The sequence below is a fragment of the Mesoplodon mirus genome (genome assembly GCF_964341445.2).
Source record: "Mesoplodon mirus genome assembly, chromosome: 1".
NCBI classification, from domain to species: Eukaryota; Metazoa; Chordata; class Mammalia; order Artiodactyla; family Ziphiidae; genus Mesoplodon; species Mesoplodon mirus.
Window position 1 is genome coordinate 138,448,474 of NC_138976.1, and position 21,853 is coordinate 138,470,326.

Genomic DNA, 21,853 nt, shown 5'->3' on the forward strand with positions numbered 1-21,853 from the left:
CTTTACTTATGTTTTGGTTTTCCTTAATCAAAGTGTGTCTTTTAATTCTTTTCAAAGAAGATTCTTTGGACTTACAAAATCACCTCAATTTTATACGTTTTCTGTTGTATTAAGTTCTGCTCATATCTTTATTTATCTTTTCTCTATGTTCTCAGGGTTTATTGTTTTCATCTTCTGATGTCAATTAAAACACTTGGTTATTCATTTTAATAAATCTTTTTACTTATAAAGATTTGAACTTTTGAAGATTCCAGCTTACTTGTACGTGTCTAAGGGTCAGGTCCTCTCCATTGTTGCTGGCCTAAGGCTTAGTTCACCATACAGCAATGTATATATTGACCTATTTTCCCCTCGACTTTCTGTGATTCCCTACATCTCACCTTTCTTTGCAGACAAGCCATTTGAAATACCCTTAACTTATTTCACAGCCAATAAGTCTTTGAAATAATGTGTATTTTTTAGAGACATCTTCTTATATAATTAGGCAGAAAATCTGACCTGCCATAGTTTTCAAAACAGCATAATTTCACTCTTCTCAATGATTAATCGGTTGTATTACACAACCTTGGAGTATTTAGCTTTATCAATGACATGTCCTTGAAAAATGTTTTAGAGATCCTACCAGTCATTGAAAACATCCTTGTGCCTTGTTTCAGTTCCAGTTTTATGTATATTTTCTGCCTTGCACCCGATTATTCCTACATCTGATGGATGGCCTTGGGAATCTAATTCTGGTATTGATGGTTTTGGCTGATTGTCTCCCCTTGTAGCTGCTTTCTTCAATATTGTGTAAATTTAGATCATGAGCTCATGTTTAGCTAAACAGCGGACCTTGTAAGAGGCTTAGGTGTGAACGCTCGTAAGTTTCAGCAGAAAGTCGGCAAAGATTTATTTGTGTCCCTCCAATGAGTGGCCCGCAAGGACCCCGTTTTCTACAAGTGTTGGTCCAATACTCCCTCTAGAGGCAGGGGACTCAGACAGGGCTGCTTTGCGGCCCCCGATCTGGGGCAGGGGCAGTGGGCGGCCTGTGACCCGGGCAGGAGCCCCTCCGCGTGTGTCCCAGGGACCCATCTGCCTGCGAACTTCGGTCACCTGGCAGGAAGCTACGATGCCCAGACCTATGCTTAGCTGTGCAGCGCGGTGTACTGCGCGGACACGTTCCACACACACTTCAAGTAAGAGGGCGGCCTGAGTGGAAAGGTGAGAGTTTGGGCAGCTGTGCAGACAAAGAAGGCGCCCTTTGGCCTGGGCCTAAAAGCTTGTGACACTCCACTGGGCCTGCCGGGCTCTGAGGGCCCTGCCCTGGGCCCCCTGCTTCCCTGCCCTGTGTTCAGTCACAGCAGAAGTGGCCACACCCACTCCCTCAGTGAGAGCAGTGTTCCAACCTCCCTCAGCCGCGCCCCCTCTCCGCAGGTTACCATGGACTACAGAGTTTGCATTCTGAGGCCAGGGCGTTCCGAGAATGCCAAGGGCAGACATGATGACCTTAAATGATTTCCTCTTGTGTCAGTGTTGGTAAACTTTAGGAGCTAGGAAATGGTCCACTTTACAGAAATGTTCAAATTTACTGGCATTTCATATATTCTCTGCTCTAACATTGTCCTGACTCTTTCTGTATATTTTTTACTTATGTTTTGGTTTTCCTTAATCAAAGTGTGTCTTTTAAATCTTTTCAAAGAAGATTCTTTGGACTTACTAAATCACCTGAATTTTATACGTTTTCTGTTGTATTAAGTTCTGCTCATATCTTTATTTATCTTTTCTCCATGTTCTCAGGGTTTATTGTTTTCATCTTCTGATGTCAATTAAAACACTTGGTTATTGATTTTAATAAATCTTTTTACTTATAAAGATTTGAAATTTTGAAGATTCCAGCTTACTTTTTCGTGTCTAAGGGTCAGGTCCTCTCCATTGTTGCTGGCCTAAGGCTTATTTCACCATACAGCAATGTATATATTGACCTATTTTCCCCTCGACTTTCTGTGATTCCCTACATCTCACCTTTCTTTGCAGACAAGCCATTGGAAATACCCTTAACTTATTTCACAGCCAATAAGTCTTTGAAATAATGTGTATATTTTAGAGAAATCTTCTTATATAATTAGGCAGAAAATCTGACCTGCCATAGTTTTCAAAACAGCATAATTTCACTCTTCTCAATGATTAATCTGTTGTATTACACAACCTTGGATTATTTAGCTTTATCAATGACATGTCCTTGAAAAATGTTTTAGAGATCCTACCAGTCTTTGAAAACATCATTGTGCCTTGTTTCAGTTCCAGTTTTATGTATATTTTCTGCCTTGCACCCGATTATTCCTACATCTGATGGATGGCCTTGGGAATCTAATTCTGGTATTGATGGTTTTGGCTGATTGTCTCCCCTTGTAGCTGCTTTCTTCAATATTGTGTAAATTTAGATCATGAGCTCATGTTTAGCTAAACAGCTGACCTTGTAAGAGGCTTAGGTGTGAACGCTCGTAAGTTTCAGCAGAAAGTCGGCAAAGATTTATTTGTGTCCCTCCAATGAGTGGCCCGCAAGGACCCCGTTTTCTACAAGTGTTGGTCCAATACTCCCTCTAGAGGCAGGGGACTCAGACAGGGCTGATTTGCGGCCCCCGATCTGGGGCAGGGGCAGTGGGCGGCCTGTGACCCGGGCAGGAGCCCCTCCGCATGTGTCCCAGGGTCCCATCTGCCTGCGAACTTCGGTCACCTGGCAGGAAGCTACGATGCCCAGACTTATGCTTAGCTGTGCAGCGCGGTGTACTGTGCGGACACTTTCCACACACACTTCAAGTAAGAGGGCGGCCTGAGTGGAAAGGTGAGAGTTTGGGCAGCTGTGCAGACAAAGAAGGCGCCCTTTGGCCAGGGTCTAAAAGCTTGTGACACTCCACTGAGCCTGCCGTGCTCTGAGGGTCCTGGCCTGGGCCCCCTGCTCCCCCGCCCTTTGTTCAGTCACAGCAGAGATGGCCACACCCACTCCCTCAGTGAGGGCAGTGTTCCAACCTCCCTCAGCCCCGCCCCCTCTCCGCAGTTTACCATGGACTAGAGAGGCTGCATTCTGAGGCCAGGGCATTCCGAGAATGCCAAGGGCAGACATGATGACCTTAAATGATTTCCTCTTGTGTCAGTGTTGGTAAACTTTAGGAGCTAGGAAATGGTCCACTTGACAAAAATGTTCAAATTTACTGGCATTTCATATATTGTCTGCTCTAACATTGTCCTGACTCTTTCTGTATATTCTTTACTTATGTTTTGGTTTTCCTTAATCAAAGTGTGTCTTTTAAATCTTTTCAAAGAAGATTCTTTGGACTTACTAAATCACCTGAATTTTATACGTTTTCTGTTGTATTAAGTTCTGCTCATATCTTTATTTATCTTTTTTCTATGTTCTCAGGGTTTATTGTTTTCATCTTCTGATGTCAATTAAAACACTTGGTTATTCATTTTAATAAATCTTTTTACTTATAAAGATTTGAACTTTTGAAGATTCCAGCTTACTTGTACGTGTCTAAGGGTCAGGTCCTCTCCATTGTTGCTGGCCTAAGGCTTAGTTCACCATACAGCAATGTATATATTGACCTATTTTCCCCTCGACTTTCTGTGATTCCCTACATCTCACCTTTCTTTGCAGACAAGCCATTTGAAATACCCTTAACTTATTTCACAGCCAATAAGTCTTTGAAATAATGTGTATTTTTTAGAGAAATCTTCTTATATAATTAGGCAGAAAATCTGACCTGCCATAGTTTTCAAAACAGCATAATTTCACTCTTCTCAATGATTAATCTGTTGTATTACACAACCTTGGAGTATTTAGCTTTATCAATGACATGTCCTTGAAAAATGTTTTAGAGATCCTACCAGTCATTGAAAACATCCTTGTGCCTTGTTTCAGTTCCAGTTTTATGTATATTTTCTGCCTTGCACCCGATTATTCCTACATCTGATGGATGGCCTTGGGAATCTAATTCTGGTATTGATGGTTTTGGCTGATTGTCTCCCCTTGTAGCTGCTTTCTTCAATATTGTGTAAATTTAGATCATGAGCTCATGTTTAGCTAAACAGCTGACCTTGTAAGAGGCTTAGTTGTGAACGCTCGTAAGTTTCAGCAGAAAGTCGGCAAAGATTTATTTGTGTCCCTCCAATGAGTGGCCCGCAAGGACCCCGTTTTCTACAAGTGTTGGTCCAATACTCCCTCTAGAGGCAGGGGACTCAGACAGGGCTGCTTTGCGGATCCCGATCTGGGGCAGGGGCAGTGGGCGGCCTGTGACCCGGGCAGGAGCCTCTCCGCGTGTGTCCCAGGGACACATCTTCCTGCGAACTTCGGTCACCTGGCAGGAAGCTACGATGCCCAGACCTATGCTTAGCTGTGCAGCGCGGTATACTGCGTGGACACGTTCCACACACACTTCAAGTAAGAGGGCGGCCTGAGTGGAAAGGTGAGAGTTTGGGCAGCTGTGCAGACAAAGAAGGCACACTTTGGCCTGGGCCTAAAAGCTTGTGACACTCCACTGGGCCTGCCGGGCTCTGAGGGCCCTGCCCTGGGCCCCCTGCTCCCCTGCCCTTTGTTCAGTCACAGCAGAGATGGCCACACCCACTCCCTCAGTGAGGGCAGTGTTCCAACCTCCCTCAGCCTCGCCCCTTCTCCGCAGGTTACCATGGACTACAGAGTTTGCATTCTGAGGCCAGGGCGTTCCGAGAATGCCAAGGGCAGACATGATGACCTTAAATGATTTCCTCTTGTGTCAGTGTTGGTAAACTTTAGGAGCTAGGAAATGGTCCACTTGACAGAAATGTTCAAATTTACTGGCATTTCATATATTCTCTGCTCTAACATTGTCCTGACTCTTTCTGTATATTCTTTACTTATGTTTTGGTTTTCCTTAATCAAAGTGTGTCTTTTAATTCTTTTCAAAGAAGATTCTTTGGACTTACAAAATCACCTCAATTTTATACGTTTTCTGTTGTATTAAGTTCTGCTCATATCTTTATTTATCTTTTCTCTATGTTCTCAGGGTTTATTGTTTTCATCTTCTGATGTCAATTAAAACACTTGGTTATTCATTTTAATAAATCTTTTTACTTATAAAGATTTGAACTTTTGAAGATTCCAGCTTACTTGTACGTGTCTAAGGGTCAGGTCCTCTCCATTGTTGCTGGCCTAAGGCTTAGTTCACCATACAGCAATGTATATATTGACCTATTTTCCCCTCGACTTTCTGTGATTCCCTACATCTCACCTTTCTTTGCAGACAAGCCATTTGAAATACCCTTAACTTATTTCACAGCCAATAAGTCTTTGAAATAATGTGTATTTTTTAGAGAAATCTTCTTCTATAATTAGGCAGAAAATCTGACCTGCCATAGTTTTCAAAACAGCATAATTTCACTCTTCTCAATGATTAATCTGTTGTATTACACAACCTTGGAGTATTTAGCTTTATCAATGACATGTCCTTGAAAAATGTTTTAGAGATCCTACCAGTCTTTGAAAACATCCTTGTGCCTTGTTTCAGTTCCAGTTTTATGTATATTTTCTGCCTTGCACCCGATTATTCCTACATCTGATGGATGGCCTTGGGAATCTAATTCTGGTATTGATGGTTTTGGCTGATTGTCTCCCCTTGTAGCTGCTTTCTTCAATATTGTGTAAATTTAGATCATGAGCTCATGTTTAGCTAAACAGCTGACCTTGTAAGAGGCTTAGGTGTGAACGCTCGTAAGTTTCAGCAGAAAGTCGGCAAAGATTTATTTGTGTCCCTCCAATGAGTGGCCCGCAAGGGCCCAGTTTTCTACAAGTGTTGGTCCAATACTCCCTCTAGAGGCAGTGGACTCAGACAGGGCTGCTTTGCGGCTCCCGATCTGGGGCAGGGGCAGTGGGCGGCCTGTCACCCGGGCAGGAGCCTCTCCGCGTGTGTCCCAGGGACCCATCTGCCTGCGAACTTCGGTCACCTGGCAGGAAGCTACGATGCCCAGACCTATGATTAGCTGTGCAGCGCGGTATACTGCACGGACCCGCTCCACACACACTTCAAGTAAGAGGGTGGCCTGAGTGGAAAGGTGAGAGTTTGGGCAGCTGTGCAGACAAAGAAGGCGCCCATTGGCCTGGGCCTAAAAGCTTGTGACACTCCACTGGGCCTGCCGGGCTCTGAGGGCCCTGCCCTGGGCCCCCGCTTCCCTGCCCTTTGTTCAGTCACAGCAGAAGTGGCCACACCCACTCCCTCAGTGAGAGCAGTGTTCCAACCTCCCTCAGCCCCGCCCCCTCTCCGCAGGTTACCATGGACTACAGAGGCTGCATTCTGAGGCCAGGGCGTTCCAAGAATGCCAAGGGCAGACATGATGACCTTAAATGATTTCCTCTTGTGTCAGTGTTGGTAAACTTTAGGAGCTAGGAAATGGTCCACTTTACAGAAATGTTCAAATTTACTGGCATTTCATATATTCTCTGCTCTAACATTGTCCTGACTCTTTCTGTATATTCTTTACTTATGTTTTGGTTTTCCTTAATCAAAGTGTGTCTTTTAAATCTTTTCAAAGAAGATTCTTTGGACTTACTAAATCACCTGAATTTTATACGTTTTCTGTTGTATTAAATTCTGCTCATATCTTTATTTATCTTTTCTCCATGTTCTCAGGGTTTATTGTTTTCATCTTCTGATGTCAATTAAAACACTTGGTTATTGATTTTAATAAATCTTTTTACTTATAAATATTTGAACTTTTGAAGATTCCAGCTTACTTGTTCGTGTCTAAGGGTCAGGTCCTCTCCATTGTTGCTGGCCTAAGGCTTAGTTCACCATACAGCAATGTATATATTGACCTATTTTCCCCTCGACTTTCTGTGATTCCCTACATCTCACCTTTCTTTGCAGACAAGCCATTTGAAATACCCTTAACTTATTTCACAGCCAATAAGTCTTTGAAATAATGTGTATTTTTTAGAGAAATCTTCTTCTATAATTAGGCAGAAAATCTGACCTGCCATAGTTTTCAAAACAGCATAATTTCACTCTTCTCAATGATTAATCTGTTGTATTACACAACCTTGGAGTATTTAGCTTTATCAATGACATGTCCTTGAAAAATGTTTTAGAGATCCTACCAGTCTTTGAAAACATCCTTGTGCCTTGTTTCAGTTCCAGTTTTATGTATATTTTCTGCCTTGCACCGGGTTATTACTACATCTGATGGATGGCCTTGGGAATCTAATTCTGGTATTGATGGTTTTGGCTGATTGTCTCCCCTTGTAGCTGCTTTCTTCAATATTGTGTAAATTTAGATCATGAGCTCATGTTTAGCTAAACAGCTGACCTTGTAAGAGGCTTAGGTGTGAACGCTCGTAAGTTTCAGCAGAAAGTCGGCAAAGATTTATTTGTGTCCCTCCAATCAGTGGCCCGCAAGGACCCCGTTTTCTACAAGTGTTGGTCCAATACTCCCTCTAGAGGCAGGGGACTCAGACATGGCTGATTTGCGGCTCCCGAACTGGGGCAGGGGCAGTGGGCGGCCTGTGACCCGGGCAGGAGCCTCTCCGCGTGTGTCCCAGGGACCCATCTGCCTGCGAACTTCGGTCACCTGGCAGGAAGCTACGATGCCCAGACCTATGCTTAGCTGTGCACCGCGGTATACTGCGCGGACACGTTCCACACACACTTCAAGTAAGAGGGCGGCCTGAGTGGAAAGGTGAGAGTTTGGGCAGCTGTGCAGACAAAGAAGGCACACTTTGGCCTGGGCCTAAAAGCTTGTGACACTCCACTGGGCCTGCCGGGCTCTGAGGGCCCTGCCCTGGGCCCCCTGCTCCCCTGCCCTTTGTTCAGTCACAGCAGAGATGGCCACACCCACTCCCTCAGTGAGGGCAGTGTTCCAACCTCCCACAGCCCCGCCCCCTCTCCGCAGGTTACCATGGACTACAGAGGCTGCATTCTGAGGCCAGGGCGTTCCGAGAATGCCAAGGGCAGACATGATGACCTTAAATGATTTCCTCTTGTGTCAGTGTTGGTAAACTTTAGGAGCTAGGAAATGGTCCACTTGACAGAAATGTTCAAATTTACTGGCATTTCATATATTCTCTGCTCTAACATTGTCCTGACTCTTTCTGTATATTCATTACTTATGTTTTGGTTTTCCTTAATCAAAGTGTGTCTTTTAAATCTTTTCAAAGAAAATTCTTTGGACTTACTCAATCACCTGAATTTTATACGTTTTCTGTTGTATTAAGTTCTGCTCATATCTTTATTTATCTTTTCTCTATGTTCTCAGGGTTTATTGTTTTCATCTTCTGATGTCAATTAAAACACTTGGTTATTCATTTTAATAAATTTTTTACTTATAAAGATTTGAACTTTTGAAGATTCCAGCTTACTTGTACGTGTCTAAGGGTCAGGTCCTCTCCATTGTTGCTGGCCTAAGGCTTAGTTCACCATACAGCAATGTATATATTGACCTATTTTCCCCTCGACTTTCTGTGATTCCCTACATCTCACCTTTCTTGGCAGACAAGCCATTTGAAATACCCTTAACTTCTTTCACAGCCAATAAGTCTTTGAAATAATGTGTATTTTTTTAGAGAAATCTTCTTCTATAATTAGGCAGAAAATCTGACCTGCCATAGTTTTCAAAACAGCATAATTTCACTCTTCTCAATGATTAATCTGTTGTATTACACAACCTTGGAGTATTTAGCTTTATCAATGACATGTCCTTGAAAAATGTTTTAGAGATCCTACCAGTCTTTGAAAACATCCTTGTGCCTTGTTTCAGTTCCAGTTTTATGTATATTTTCTGCCTTGCACCCGATTATTCCTACATCTGATGGATGGCCTTGGGAATCTAATTCTGGTATTGATGGTTTTGGCTGATTGTCTCCCCTTGTAGCTGCTTTCTTCAATATTGTGTAAATTTAGATCATGAGCTCATGTTTAGCTAAACAGCTGACCTTGTAAGAGGCTTAGGTGTGAACGCTCGTAAGTTTCAGCAGAAAGTCGGCAAAGATTTATTTGTGTCCCTCCAATGAGTGGCCCGCAAGGACCCCGTTTTCTACAAGTGTTGGTCCAATACTCCCTCTAGAGGCAGGGGACTCAGACAGGGCGGCTTTGCGGCTCCCGATCTGTGGCAGGGGCAGTGGGCGGCCTGTGACCCTGGCAGGAGCCTCTCCGCGTGTGTCCCAGGGACCCATCTGCCTGCGAATTTCGGTCATCTGGCAGGAAGCTACGATGCCCAGACCTATGCTTAGCTGTGCAGCGCGGTATACTGCACGGACACGTTCCACACACACTTCAAGTAAGAGGGCCGCCTGAGTGGAAAGGTGAGAGTTTGGGCAGCTGTGCAGACAAAGAAGGCACCCTTTGGCCTGGGCCTAAAAGCGTGTGACACTCCACTGGGCCTGCCGGGCTCTGAGGGCCCTGCCCTGGGCCCCCTGCTCCCCTGCTCTTTGTTCAGTCACAGCAGAGATGGCCACACACACTCCCTCAGTGAGGGCAGTGTTCCAACCTCCCTCAGCCCCGCCCCCTCTCCGCACGTTACCATGGACTACAGAGTATGCATTCTGAGGCCAGGGCTTTCCGAGAATGCCAAGGGCAGACATGATGACCTTAAATGATTTCCTCTTGTGTCAGTGTTGTTAAACTTTAGGAGCTAGGAAATGGTCCACTTTAGAGAAATGTTCAAATTTACTGGCATTTCATATATTGTCTGCTCTAACATTGTCCTGACTCTTTCTGTATATTCTTTACTTATGTTTTGGTTTTCCTTAATCAAATTGTGTCTTTTAATTCTTTTCAAAGAAGATTCTTTGGACTTACTAAATCACCTGAATTTTATACGTTTTCTGTTGTATTAAGTTCTGCTCATATCTTTATTTATCTTTTCTCTATGTTCTCAGGGTTTATTGTTTTCATCTTCTGATGTCAATTAAAACACTTGGTTATTCATTTTAATAAATCTTTTTACTTATAAAGATTTGAACTTTTGAAGATTCCAGCTTACTTGTACGTGTCTAAGGGTCACGTCCTCTCCATTGTTGCTAGCCTAAGGCTTAGTTCACCATACAGCAATGTATATATTAACCTATTTTCCCCTCGACTTTCTGTGATTCCCTACATCTTACCTTTCTTTGCAGACAAGCCATTTGAAATACCCTTAACTTATTTCACAGCCAATAAGTCTTTGAAATAATGTGTATTTTTTAGAGAAATCTTCTTATATAATTAGGCAGAAAATCTGACCTGCCATAGTTTTCAAAACAGCATAATTTCACTCTTCTCAATGATTAATCTGTTGTATTACACAACCTTGGAGTATTTAGCTTTATCAATGACATGTCCTTGAAAAATGTTTTAGAGATCCTACCAGTCATTGAAAACATCCTTCTGCCTTGTTTCAGTTCCAGTTTTATGTATATTTTCTGCCTTGCACCCGATTATTCCTACATCTGATGGATGGCCTTGGGAATCTAATTCTGGTATTGATGGTTTTGGCTGATTGTCTCCCCTTGTAGCTGCTTTCTTCAATATTGTGTAAATTTAGATCATGAGCTCATGTTTAGCTAAACAGCTGACCTTGTAAGAGGCTTAGGTTTGAACGCTCGTAAGTTTCAGCAGAAAGTCGGCAAAGATTTATTTGTGTCCCTCCAATGAGTGGCCCGCAAGTACCCCGTTTTCTACAAGTGTTGGTCCAATACTCCCTCTAGAGGCAGGGGACTCAGACAGGGCTGCTTTGCGGCCCCCGATCTGGGGCAGGGGCTGTGGGCCGCCTGTGACCCGGGCAGGAGCACCTCCGCGTGTGTCCCAGGGACCCATCTGCCTGCGAACTTCGGTCACCTGGCAGGAAGCTACGATGCCCAGACCTATGCTTAGCTGTGCAGCGCGGTATACTGCACGGACACGTTCGACACACACTTAAAGTAAGAGGGCGGCCTGAGTGGAAAGGTGAGAGTTTGGGCAGCTGTGCAGACAAAGAAGGTGCCCATTGGCCTGGGCCTAAAAGCTTGTGACACTCCACTGGGCCTGCCGGGCTCTGAGGGCCCTGCCCTGGGCCCCCTGCTTCCCTGCCCTTTGTTCAGTCACAGCAGAAGTGGCCACACCCACTCCCTCAGTGAGGGCAGTGTTCCAAACTCCCTCAGCCCCGCCCCCTCTCCGCAGTTTACCATGGACTACAGAGGCTGCATTCTGAGGCCAGGGCGTTCCGAGAATGCCAAGGGCAGACATGATGACCTTAAATGATTTCCTCTTGTGTCAGTGTTGGTAAACTTTAGGAGCTAGGAAATGGTCCACTTGACAGAAATGTTCAAATTTACTGGCATTTCATATATTGTCTGCTCTAACATTGTCCTGACTCTTTCTGTATATTCTTTACTTATGTTTTGGTTTTCCTTAATCAAAGTGTGTCTTTTAAATCTTTTCAAAGAAGATTCTTTGGACTTACTAAATCACCTGAATTTTATACGTTTTCTGTTGTATTAAGTTCTGCTCATATCTTTATTTATCTTTTCTCCATGTTCTCAGGGTTTATTGTTTTCATCTTCTGATGTCAATTAAAACACTTGGTTATTGATTTTAATAAATCTTTTTACTTATAAAGATTTGAACTTTTGAAGATTCCAGCTTACTTGTTCGTGTCTAAGGGTCAGGTCCTCTCCATTGTTGCTGGCCTAAGGCTTAGTTCACCATACAGCAATGTATATATTGACCTATTTTCCCCTCGACTTTCTGTGATCCCCTACATCTCACCTTTATTTGCAGACAAGCCATTTGAAAAACCCTTAACTTATTTCACAGCCAATAAGTCTTTGAAATAATGTGTATTTTTTAGAGAAATCTTCTTATATAATTAGGCAGAAAATCTGACCTGCCATAGTTTTCAAAACAGCATAATTTCACTCTTCTCAATGATTAATCTGTTGTATTACACAACCTTGGAGTATTTAGCTTTATCAATGACATGTCCTTGAAAAATGTTTTAGAGATCCTACCAGTCTTTGAAAACATCCTTGTGCCTTGTTTCAGTTCCAGTTTTATGTATATTTATTGCCTTGCACCCGATTATTCCTACATCTGATGGATGGCCTTGGGAATCTAATTCTGGTATTGATGGTTTTGGCTGATTGTCTCCCCTTGTAGCTGCTTTCTTCAATATTGTGTAAATTTAGATCATGAGCTCATGTTTAGCTAAACAGCTGACCTTGTAAGAGGCTTAGGTGTGAACGCTCGTAAGTTTCAGCAGAAAGTCGGCAAAGATTTATTTGTGTCCCTCCAATGAGTGGCCCGCAAGGACCCCGTTTTATACGAGTGTTGGTCCAATACTCCCTCTAGAGGCAGGGGACTCAGACAGGGCTGCTTTGCGCCACCCGATATGGGGCAGGGGCCGTGGGCGGCCTGTGACCCGGGCCGGAGCCTCTCCGCGTGTGTCCCAGGGACCCATCTGCCTGCAAACTTCGGTCACCTGGCAGGAAGCTACGATGCCCAGAACTATGCTTAGCTGTGCAGCGCGGTATACTGCGCGGACACGTTCCACACACACTTAAAGTAAGAGGGCGGCCTGAGTGGAAAGGTGAGAGTTTGGGCAGCTGTGCAGAAAAAGAAGGTGCCCATTGGCCTGGGCCTAAAAGCTTGTGACACTCCACTGGGCCTGCCGGGCTCTGAGGGCCCTGCCCTGGGCCCCCTGCTTCCCTGCCCTTTGTTCAGTCACAGCAGAAGTGGCCACACCCACTCCCTCAGTGAGGGCAGTGTTCCAAACTCCCTCAGCCCCGCCCCCTCTCCGCAGTTTACCATGGACTACAGAGGCTGCATTCTGAGGCCAGGGCGTTCCGAGAATGCCAAGGGCAGACATGATGACCTTAAATGATTTCCTCTTGTGTCAGTGTTGGTAAACTTTAGGAGCTAGGAAATGGTCCACTTGACAGAAATGTTCAAATTTACTGGCATTTCATATATTGTCTGCTCTAACATTGTCCTGACTCTTTCTGTATATTCTTTACTTATGTTTTGGTTTTCCTTAATCAAAGTGTGTCTTTTAAATCTTTTCAAAGAAGATTCTTTGGACTTACTAAATCACCTGAATTTTATACGTTTTCTGTTGTATTAAGTTCTGCTCATATCTTTATTTATCTTTTCTCCATGTTCTCAGGGTTTATTGTTTTCATCTTCTGATGTCAATTAAAACACTTGGTTATTGATTTTAATAAATCTTTTTACTTATAAAGATTTGAACTTTTGAAGATTCCAGCTTACTTGTTCGTGTCTAAGGGTCAGGTCCTCTCCATTGTTGCTGGCCTAAGGCTTAGTTCACCATACAGCAATGTATATATTGACCTATTTTCCCCTCGACTTTCTGTGATCCCCTACATCTCACCTTTATTTGCAGACAAGCCATTTGAAAAACCCTTAACTTATTTCACAGCCAATAAGTCTTTGAAATAATGTGTATTTTTTAGAGAAATCTTCTTATATAATTAGGCAGAAAATCTGACCTGCCATAGTTTTCAAAACAGCATAATTTCACTCTTCTCAATGATTAATCTGTTGTATTACACAACCTTGGAGTATTTAGCTTTATCAATGACATGTCCTTGAAAAATGTTTTAGAGATCCTACCAGTCTTTGAAAACATCCTTGTGCCTTGTTTCAGTTCCAGTTTTATGTATATTTATTGCCTTGCACCCGATTATTCCTACATCTGATGGATGGCCTTGGGAATCTAATTCTGGTATTGATGGTTTTGGCTGATTGTCTCCCCTTGTAGCTGCTTTCTTCAATATTGTGTAAATTTAGATCATGAGCTCATGTTTAGCTAAACAGCTGACCTTGTAAGAGGCTTAGGTGTGAACGCTCGTAAGTTTCAGCAGAAAGTCGGCAAAGATTTATTTGTGTCCCTCCAATGAGTGGCCCGCAAGGACCCCGTTTTATACGAGTGTTGGTCCAATACTCCCTCTAGAGGCAGGGGACTCAGACAGGGCTGCTTTGCGCCACCCGATATGGGGCAGGGGCCGTGGGCGGCCTGTGACCCGGGCCGGAGCCTCTCCGCGTGTGTCCCAGGGACCCATCTGCCTGCAAACTTCGGTCACCTGGCAGGAAGCTACGATGCCCAGAACTATGCTTAGCTGTGCAGCGCGGTATACTGCGCGGACACGTTCCACACACACTTAAAGTAAGAGGGCGGCCTGAGTGGAAAGGTGAGAGTTTGGGCAGCTGTGCAGAAAAAGAAGGCGCCCTTTGGCCTGGGCCTAAAAGCTTGTGACACTCCACTGGGCCTGCCGGGCTCTGAGGGCCCTGGCCTTGGCCCCCTGCTCCCCTGCCCTTTGTTCAGTCACAGCAGAGATGGCCACACCCACTCCCTCAGTGAGGGCAGTGTTCCAACTTCCCTCAGCCCCGCCCCCTCTCCGCAGGTTACCATGGACTACAGAGGCTGCATTCTGAGGCCAGGGCGTTCCGAGAATGCCAAGGGCAGACATGATGACCTTAAATGATTTCCTCTTGTGTCAGTGTTGGTAAACTTTAGGAGCTAGGAAATGGTCCACTTGACAAAAATGTTCAAATTTACTGGCATTTCATATATTGTCTGCTCTAACATTGTCCTGACTCTTTCTGTATATTCTTTACTTATGTTTTGGTTTTCCTTAATCAAAGTGTGTCTTTTAAATCTTTTCAAAGAAGATTCTTTGGACTTACTAAATCACTTGAATTTTATACGTTTTCTGTTGTATTAAGTTCTGCTCATATCTTTATTTATCTTTTTTCTATGTTCTCAGGGTTTATTGTTTTCATCTTCTGATGTCAACTAAAACACTTGGTTATTCATTTTAATAAATCTTTTTACTTATAAAGATTTGAACTTTTGAAGATTCCAGCTTACTTGTACGTGTCTAAGGGTCAGGTCCTCTCCATTGTTGCTGGCCTAAGGCTTAGTTCACCATACAGCAATGTATATATTGACCTATTTTCCCCTCGACTTTCTGTGATTCCCTACATCTCACCTTTCTTTGCAGACAAGCCATTTGAAATACCCTTAACTTATTTCACAGCCAATAAGTCTTTGAAATAATGTGTATTTTTTAGAGAAATCTTCTTATATAATTAGGCAGAAAATCTGACCTGCCATAGTTTTCAAAACAGCATAATTTCACGCTTCTCAGTGATTAATCTGTTGTATTACACAACCTTGGAGTATTTAGCTTTATCAATGACATGTCCTTGAAAAATGTTTTAGAGATCCTACCAGTCATTGAAAACATCCTTGTGCCTTGTTTCAGTTCCAGTTTTATGTATATTTTCTGCCTTGCACCCGATTATTCCTACATCTGATGGATGGCCTTGGGAATCTAATTCTGGTATTGATGGTTTTGGCTGATTGTCTCCCCTTGTAGCTGCTTTCTTCAATATTGTGTAAATTTAGATCATGAGCTCATGTTTAGCTAAACAGCTGACCTTGTAAGAGGCTTAGTTGTGAACGCTCGTAAGTTTCAGCAGAAAGTCGGCAAAGATTTATTTGTGTCCCTCCAATGAGTGGCCCGCAAGGACCCCGTTTTCTACAAGTGTTGGTCCAATACTCCCTCTAGAGGCAGGGGACTCAGACAGGGTTGCTTTGCGGCTCCCGATCTGGGGCAGGGGCAGTGGGCGGCCTGTGACTCGGGCAGGAGCCTCTCCGCGTGTGTCCCAGGGACACATCTTCCTGCGAACTTCGGTCACCTGGCAGGAAGCTACGATGCCCAGACCTATGCTTAGCTGTGCAGCGCGGTATACTGCGTGGACACGTTCCACACACACTTCAAGTAAGAGGGCGGCCTGAGTGGAAAGGTGAGAGTTTGGGCAGCTGTGCAGACAAAGAAGGCACCCTTTGGCCTGGGCCTAAAAGCTTGTGACACTCCACTGGGCCTGCCGGGCTCTGAGGGCCCTGCCCTGGGCCCCCTGCTCCCCTGCCCTTTGTTCAGTCACAGCAGAGATGGCCACACCCACTCCCTCAGTGAGGGCAGTGTTCCAACCTCCCTCAGCCCCGCCCCTTCTCCGCAGGTTACCATGGACTACAGAGTTTGCATTCTGAGGCCAGGGCGTTCCGAGAATGCCAAGGGCAGACATGATGACCTTAAATGATTTCCTCTTGTGTCAGTGTTGGTAAACTTTAGGAGATAGGAAATGGTCCACTTGACAGAAATGTTCAAATTTACTGGCATTTCATATATTCTCTGCTCTAACATTGTCCTGACTCTTTCTGTATATTCTTTACTTATGTTTTGGTTTTCCTTAATCAAAGTGTGTCTTTTAATTCTTTTCAAAGAAGATTCTTTGGACTTACTAAATCACCTCAATTTTATACGTTTTCTGTTGTATTAAGTTCTGCTCATATCTTTATTTATCTTTTCTCTATGTTCTCAGGGTTTATTGTTTTCATCTTCTGATGTCAATTAAAACACTTGGTTATTCATTTTAATAAATCTTTTTACTTATAAAGATTTGAACTTTTGAAGATTCCAGCTTACTTGTACGTGTCTAAGGGTCAGGTCCTCTCCATTGTTGCTGGCCTAAGGCTTAGTTCACCATACAGCAATGTATATATTGACCTATTTTCCCCTCGACTTTCTGTGATTCCCTACATCTCACCTTACTTTGCAGACAAGCCATTTGAAATACCCTTAATTATTTCACAGCCAATAAGTCTTTGAAATAATGTGTATTTTTTAGAGAAATCTTCTTATATAATTAGGCAGAAAATCTGACCTGCCATAGTTTTCAAAACAGCATAATTTCACTCTTCTCAATGATTAATCTGTTGTATTACACAACCTTGGAGTATTTAGCTTTATCAATGACATGTCCTTGAAAAATGTTTTAGAGATCCTACCAGTCTTCTAAAACATCCTTGTGCCTTGTTTCAGTTCCAGTTTTATGTATATTTTCTGGCTTGCACCCGATTATTCCTTCATCTGATGGATGGCCTTGGGAATCTAATTCTGGTATTGATGGTTTTGGCTGATTGTCTCCCCTTGTAGCTGCTTTCTTCAATATTGTGTAAATTTAGATCATGAGCTCATGTTTAGCTAAACAGCTGACCTTGTAAGAGGCTTAGGTGTGAACGCTCGTAAGTTTCAGCAGAAAGTCGGCAAAGATTTATATGTGTCCCTCCAATGAGTGGCCCGCAAGGACCCCGTTTTCTACAAGTGTTGGTCCAATACTCCCTCTAGAGGCAGGGGACTCAGACAGGGCTGCTTTGCGGCTCCCGATCTGGGGCAGGGGCAGTGGGCGGCCTGTGACCCGGGCAGGAGCCTCTCCGCGTGTGTCCCAGGGACCCATCTGCCTGCGAAATTCGGTCACCTGGCAGGAAGCTACGATGCCCAGACCTATGCTTAGCTGTGCACCGCGGTATACTGCGCGGACACGTTCCACACACACTTCAAGTAAGAGGGCGGCCTGAGAGGAAAGGTGAGAATTTGGGCAGCTGTGCAGACAAAGAAGGCGCCCTTTGGCCTGGGCCTAAAAGCTTGTGACACTCCACTGGGTCTGCCGGGCTCTGAGGGCCCTGCCCTGGGCCCCTGCTCCCCTGCCCTTTGTTCACTCACAGCAGAGATGGCCACACACACTCCCTCAGTGAGGGCAGTGTTCCAACCTCCCTCAGCCCCGCCCCCTCTCCGCAGGTTACCATGGACTACAGAGGCTGCATTCTGAGGCCAGGGCGTTCCGAGAATGCCAAGGGCAGACATGATGACCTTAAATGATTTCCTCTTGTGTAAGTGTTGGTAAACTTTAGGAGCTAGGAAATGGTCCACTTGACAGAAATGTTCAAATTTACTGGCATTTCATATATTGTCTGCTCTAACATTGTCCTGACTCTTTCTGTATATTCTTTACTTATGTTTTGGTTTTCCTTAATCAAAGTGTGTCTTTTAAATCTTTTCAAAGAAGATTCTTTGGACTTACTAAATCACCTGAATTTTATACGTTTTCTGTTGTATTAAGTTCTGCTCATATCTTTATTTATCTTTTTTCTATGTTCTCAGGGTTTATTGTTTTGATCTTCTGATGTCAATTAAAACACTTGGTTATTCATTTTAATAAATCTTTTTACTTATAAAGATTTGAACTTTTGAAGATTCCAGCTTACTTGTACGTGTCTAAGGGTCAGGTCCTCTCCATTGTTGCTGGCCTAAGGCTTAGTTCACCATACAGCAATGTATATATTGACCTATTTTCCACTCGACTTTCTGTGATTCCCTACATCTCACCTTTCTTTGCAGACAAGCCATTTGAAATACCCTTAACTTATTTCACAGCCAATAAGTCTTTGAAATAATGTGTATTTTTTAGAGAAATCTTCTTATATAATTAGGCAGAAAATCTGACCTGCCATAGTTTTCAAAACAGCATAATTTCACTCTTCTCAATGATTAATCTGTTGTATTACACAACCTTGGAGTATTTAGCTTTATCAATGACATGTCCTTGAAAAATGTTTTAGAGATCCTACCAGTCTTTGAAAACATCCTTGTGCCTTGTTTCAGTTCCAGTTTTATGTATATTTTCTGCCTTGCACCCGATTATTCCTACATCTGATGGATGGCCTTGGGAATCTAATTCTGGTATTGATGGTTTTGGCTGATTGTCTCCCCTTGTAGCTGCTTTCTTCAATATTGTGTAAATTTAGATCATGAGCTCATGTTTAGCTAAACAGCTGACCTTGTAAGAGGCTTAGGTGTGAACGCTCGTAAGTTTCAGCATAAAGTCGGCAAAGATTTATTTGTGTCCCTCCAATGAGTGGCCCGCAAGGGCCCCGTTTTCTACAAGTGTTGGTCCAATACTCCCTCTAGAGGCAGGGGACTCAGACAGGGCTGCTTTGCGGCTCCCGATCTGGGGCAGGGGCAGTGGGCGGCCTGTGACCCGGGCAGGAGCACCTCCGCGTGTGTCCCAGGGACCCATCTGCCTGCGAACTTCGGTCACCTGGCAGGAAGCTACGATGCCCAGACCTATGCTTAGCTGTGCAGCGCGGTATACTGCACGGACACGTTCCACACACACTTAAACTAAGAGGGCGGCCTGAGTGGAAAGGTGAGAGTTTGGGCAGCTGTGCAGACAAAGAAGGCGCCCATTGGCCTGGGCCTAAAAGCTTGTGACACTCCACTGGTCCTGCCGGGCTCTGAGGGCCCTGCCCTGGGCCCCCGCTTCCCTGCCCTTTGTTCAGTCACAGCAGAAGTGGCCACACCCACTCCCTCAGTGAGAGCAGTGTTCCAACCTCCCTCAGCCCCGCCCCCTCTCCGCAGGTTACCATGGACTACAGAGTATGCATTCTGAGGCCAGGGCGTTCCAAGAATGCCAAGGGCAGACATGATGACCTTAAATGATTTCCTCTTGTGTCAGTGTTGGTAAACTTTAGGAGCTAGGAAATGGTCCACTTTACAGAAATGTTCAAATTTACTGGCATTTCATATATTCTCTGCTCTAACATTGTCCTGACTCTTTCTGTATATTCTTTACTTATGTTTTGGTTTTCCTTAATCAAAGTGTGTCTTTTAAATCTTTTCAAAGAAGATTCTTTGGACTTACTAAATCACCTGAATTTTATACGTTTTCTGTTGTATTAAATTCTGCTCATATCTTTATTTATCTTTTCTCCATGTTCTCAGGGTTTATTGTTTTCATCTTCTGATGTCAATTAAAACACTTGGTTATTGATTTTAATAAATCTTTTTACTAATAAATATTTGAACTTTTGAAGATTCCAGCTTACTTGTTCGTGTCTAAGGGTCAGGTCCTCTCCATTGTTGCTGGCCTAAGGCTTAGTTCACCATACAGCAATGTATATATTGACCTATTTTCCCCTCGACTTTCTGTGATTCCCTACATCTCACCTTTCTTTGCAGACAAGCCATTTGAAATACCCTTAACTTATTTCACAGCCAATAAGTCTTTGAAATAATGTGTATTTTTTAGAGAAATCTTCTTCTATAATTAGGCAGAAAATCTGACCTGCCATAGTTTTCAAAACAGCATAATTTCACTCTTCTCAATGATTAATCTGTTGTATTACACAACCTTGGAGTATTTAGCTTTATCAATGACATGTCCTTGAAAAATGTTTTAGAGATCCTACCAGTCTTTGAAAACATCCTTGTGCCTTGTTTCAGTTCCAGTTTTATGTATATTTTCTGCCTTGCACCGGATTATTACTACATCTGATGGATGGCCTTGGGAATCTAATTCTGGTATTGATGGTTTTGGCTGATTGTCTCCCCTTGTAGCTGCTTTCTTCAATATTGTGTAAATTTAGATCATGAGCTCATGTTTAGCTAAACAGCAGACCTTGTAAGAGGCTTAGGTGTGAACGCTCGTAAGTTTCAGCAGAAAGTCGGCAAAGATTTATTTGTGTCCCTCCAATGAGTGGCCCGCAAGGACCCCGTTTTCTACAAGTGTTGGTCCAATACTCCCTCTAGAGGCAGGGGACTCAGACAGGGCTGCTTTGCGGCTCCCGAACTGGGGCAGGGGCAGTGGGCGGCCTGTGACCCGGGCAGGAGCCTCTCCGCGTGTGTCCCAGGGACCCATCTGCCTGCGAACTTCGGTCACCTGGCAGGAAGCTACGATGCCCAGACCTATGCTTAGCTGTGCACCGCGGTATACTGCGCGGACACGTTCCACACACACTTCAAGTAAGAGGGCGGCCTGAGTGGAAAGGTGAGAGTTTGGGCAGCTGTGCAGACAATGAAGGCACACTTTGGCCTGGGCCTAAAAGCTTGTGACACTCCACTGGGCCTGCCGGGCTCTGAGGGCCCTGCCCTGGGCCCCCTGCTCCCCTGACCTTTGTTCAGTCACAGCAGAGATGGCCACACCCACTCCCTCAGTGAGGGCAGTGTTCCAACCTCCCACAGCCCCGCCCCCTCTCCGCAGGTTACCATGGACTACAGAGGCTGCATTCTGAGGCCAGGGCGTTCCGAGAATGACAAGGGCAGACATGATGACCTTAAATGATTTCCTCTTGTGTCAGTGTTGGTAAACTTTAGGAGCTAGGAAATGGTCCACTTTACAGAAATGTTCAAATTTACTGGCATTTCATATATTCTCTGCTCTAACATTGTCCTGACTCTTTCTGTATATTCATTACTTATGTTTTGGTTTTCCTTAATCAAAGTGTGTCTTTTAAATCTTTTCAAAGAAAATTCTTTGGACTTACTCAATCACCTGAATTTTATACGTTTTCTGTTGTATTAAGTTCTGCTCATATCTTTATTTATCTTTTCTCTATGTTCTCAGGGTTTATTGTTTTCATCTTCTGATGTCAATTAAAACACTTGGTTATTCATTTTAATAAATCTTTTTACTTATAAAGATTTGAACTTTTGAAGATTCCAGCTTACTTGTACGTGTCTAAGGGTCAGGTCCTCTCCATTGTTGCTGGCCTAAGGCTTAGTTCACCATACAGCAATGTATATATTGACCTATTTTCCCCTCGACTTTCTGTGATTCCCTACATCTCACCTTTCTTTGCAGACAAGCCATTTGAAATACCCTTAACTTATTTCACAGCCAATAAGTCTTTGAAATAATGTGTATTTTTTAGAGAAATCTTCTTCTATAATTAGGCAGAAAATCTGACCTGCCATAGTTTTCAAAACAGCATAATTTCACTCTTCTCAATGATTAATCTGTTGTATTACACAACCTTGGAGTATTTAGCTTTATCAATGACATGTCCTTGAAAAATGTTTTAGAGATCCTACCAGTCTTTGAAAACATCCTTGTGCCTTGTTTCAGTTCCAGTTTTATGTATATTTTCTGCCTTGCAACCGATTATTCCTACATCTGATGGATGGCCTTGGGAATCTAATTCTGGTATTGATGGTTTTGGCTGATTGTCTCCCCTTGTAGCTGCTTTCTTCAAT